The sequence below is a fragment of the Sinocyclocheilus grahami genome, unplaced genomic scaffold (genome assembly GCF_001515645.1).
Source record: "Sinocyclocheilus grahami isolate Dianchi unplaced genomic scaffold, SAMN03320097.WGS_v1.1 scaffold44.1, whole genome shotgun sequence".
NCBI lineage: Eukaryota > Metazoa > Chordata > Actinopteri > Cypriniformes > Cyprinidae > Sinocyclocheilus > Sinocyclocheilus grahami.
In genome coordinates, this window is record NW_015505223.1 from 2,348,588 (window position 1) to 2,352,121 (window position 3,534).

General features: G+C 36.0%; 1 protein-coding gene across 2 annotated transcripts in view; it reads right to left on the reverse strand.

The window, feature by feature from the left end:
- Positions 1-2,206, reverse strand: part of LOC107582410 (zinc finger protein 362-like) — a 12,636-nt gene extending 10,430 nt beyond the window's left edge. Inside the window, exon 1 of one of the 2 annotated variants that reach the window (XM_016268248.1) lies at positions 2,100-2,206. The gene's annotated coding sequence lies outside the window, so the exon portion shown is untranslated. Of the gene's footprint in view, positions 1-1,408; positions 1,465-2,099 lie in introns of those variants that run through there. The other variant, XM_016268249.1, reaches the window with a different exon arrangement.
- Positions 2,207-3,534: the final 1,328 nt, after the last annotated feature.

The window sequence follows — 3,534 nt, forward strand, 5'->3', positions numbered from 1 at the left end:
CAATGCACTGGGTCAGCTGGCCAATCAGAGCAGACTGCGCTTGTCGGAAGGAGGGACTTTGTAGAAAACGAAGCGTTTGAGAGAGGCGGGGCATAGAGGACCTACAATAATGTACAGTATTTGAAAAATAATGTGTTTTTTGAACATTAAAGCATGTCAACATATTCTGTTACACCAAATACACAAAATAATGATCTTTAAAATAGCATCATATGACCCCTTTAATGTTATTACATTTGATTAAAGCCTACTGACTTAGCTCACGCAGAGTATAACAACTTCCCCCACCTTTTTTTTTAATTTTTTATCATTTTTGTTGTTGTGGTGTTCCCAGTCAAAAATGACTGGCCTACTTATAAATATTTCATTATGCTATAGTATCACTAAATATCGGATTCAAACTTTTTATCAGCTTGTTTTATTTCACTTAGCACAGGTTTTGTGTTTATTTTGAAACTGATTTATCATAGGCCTCAATGATCTGAGCTCATGCACCTCAGGTTTTTTAGTGAACACTGCCAAAATTATCCACAAATAATACTTTTTTTCACTTAAAAACTGAGGTTGCATAGGTGCATAAGCTCACATCAATGAGTCCTATGATCAATCAGTTCCAAAAAGAAAGACCAAACCTGTGCTTATTGAAAGAAATTTTGAATCCAAGATTTGGTGATAATACAGCATAACCAGAGATTTACAAGCAATTAAAAAAAAAAGGCAGGAAACACCAAGTTTTCAAATGCACTTCAGAGTTTATCAAATTACTATGAAAATGTCCTTAACTAATACTAATAACACGTACAATGGTATTTCCATAGTACTCAAAAGTATACACAGAATAGCATGGTACAAGCACAGTAAATGTCCCAAAATAAACATGCAAGGACCATTTGGGTGTCCATTCATCTGATACAGAGGTGCATTACAAACACAGTTTTACAATGTAATAGTGTAAAGCTGCATTTTATAATGAATTCTACCTGTATCCTCATTTAAATGCCACTGAGGTGAAGTAACAGCAACATTTCAAACCATGCTAATAAAAGCACCCAGCAGCTTTAATAAACGACATGTAAATATCAAATAAGCATTTAGGTGAAGAATAATCAGGGTATCTTCCGTCCAATCAATTTTTGTTTTAATATTGAAATCTGAAAAATGAAAAACGGCACATATTTCGTTTTTCAATTATTCAAACAAAGCGAAAAATCAAGAATCCGGCTTAATTTTTCGTTTTTACATTCAGGGATAGAAAACGAATAAACAACTTGAATATTCGATCTCTACATGTGGGCGGGAATGAAACGCCCCTCTCTGAATATTAAAACAAAAATTGATTGGACGGAAGATACCCTGATTAAGAATGACACGTCTCTGAGTCTCTGATAGAAACTGAGATCAAACTTACTCAACTTTTTCTTTTATTCTATCTGCATCCTTGCAATCACTCTCAATTAAAGCACCTTCGATCAAACATCAAATTCTAAATAACGCGAAGGGACGCGTGTCGTGGCTTCAGGAGGCCCGGGTCCCCGCTGTCTGCCTCTCCCACATTCTCAGACAGTTTTATTAAAAATTGCAGACAAAAGGAAAACAAAAATGGCAGCCTGTCTTATTTTTATAAGGACAGGGCGCCATATTCTGCAGATCCCACATTTTTTAGCGACAAAAATAAAGCGCGTGAAATCGGATCAAAAGAGCGAGGTGTAAAACGTCGCGTTATTTGCATTAAGTTCGCGAATGATTGTTTACTTAGATCTGCAGGTTTGAATAGCCCGGCTGGAGGAGGAGAAAAAAAACAGAGGAGAGGGAAAAACCAGACTTCCTACAACAATCGTGCGATGCGATGCGAACACACCACGCAGATGGAAACAGACGCGCTTCTCTCCAGCGAAAATGCAACATTTCTATCTTGACTCACGAGCGTGCAGTTGCAACATTGTTGCAGCACGCGCCTGCTTTAGATTTTTTTCTTTTGTTTGAACTTTTTGCTCACTCGAATGACGTCTAGCGTCGCCTCGATGCACCATGCAAATGTCAAAAAAATCATCATAATAATGAGTGCAATCGTCAAACTGAAAAGAGCGCGACAGACGTACCTTGCACTCCTCGACGGCGGATTTATTCGATTTAATGAAAGGTTCAGATGTTCTTTCAGCTTTGCCTTCAGAGAGAGTTCAGACCTTCCGGGTCGCCTGCCGTTCACTTCTGGGTGCTGCAGGCACAGCGCTAGAACAGCGAAGCCATATGTGATCAAATATATACAATAATCATTCAAAACCATGACTTATAACCATGTTGTTTTACTCCTGTGAGTCCACGATATGGGGCTCAAAAGAGCAGACACTGAGATATGGAGTCATAAAGAACATTTAATATGCGTTTTCTATTGTTTTGTAGCAACATTGAAGAATTGCATTACATCACATACATTATTTATGCATGTATGTCTTATGGAATGTAGGTTGGATTTTTATAGGAATAAAATAGAATAGAACTAGTGATACTATGTGCTAACAAAACAGAACAATAATCAGAAGTTTACAAGTTATTATTTACCATTTTAACATCTAAATAGTCATCAGAAGAATTATGAGTGACCTGAAGATATGAAAGGGAGGGAAAATCCATTATTTATGCTTCCAAGCTTCTTTTTTTGGTCTACATTTTAGCTCCGACATGATCTTAACCAACTTAGGATGCATTTTGAACTGTATTTTACATAAATAATGTTTCTTAAGCTTCATCTGTTCCAATTCATCCGTTTCAAAAAATACCGTTTTTTAAATAATTTATAGTGTGTTATTTATTTAGTCATTTAGCAGACGCTTTTATCCAAAGCGACTTACAAATGAGGAGAACAGAAGCAATCAATTGTGGTATTAAAACAACTAAAAACAGATCCAAAACTAAAAGCTAAAACTTTATAAATACTACCTATATACACAGTTTAAAAATAAAGAAATTAAATAAAAATGACAAATGCATACAACAAAATTTCAAAAGTTAACATTTAAATGAAAAACAAACAAATAAAGCTAAAAACAATTCAAAATATTAAAGAACAAAAAGTATAAGAGTATAATAATGATTCTAACATAACGCTAAGCCAAACACCAACAACAAAAAAACTACGTATGTGTATGTACAACCACACACACACACACACACACACACACACACACACACACACACAGGTTTGTTTTTGTGAAAAGTGGGGACTCTCCATAGGCGTAATGGTTTTTCTACTGTACAGACCGTATATTCTATTGCCCTACACCAACCCTACCCCTAAACCTACCCCTTACAGGAGACTTTGTGCTATTTCAGATTTTCAATACACTCCATTCTGTGTGATTTATAAGCGTTTTGAAAAGTGGGGACATGGGGTAATGTCCTGAAAAGTCCCCTTCTCCTTGTAATACCTATGTCATACCTTTGTCATTATACAAATTTATTTTATATATATGTCCTCATTTGTCACAAAAACGCGCGCACACACACACACACACACACACACACACACACATACAC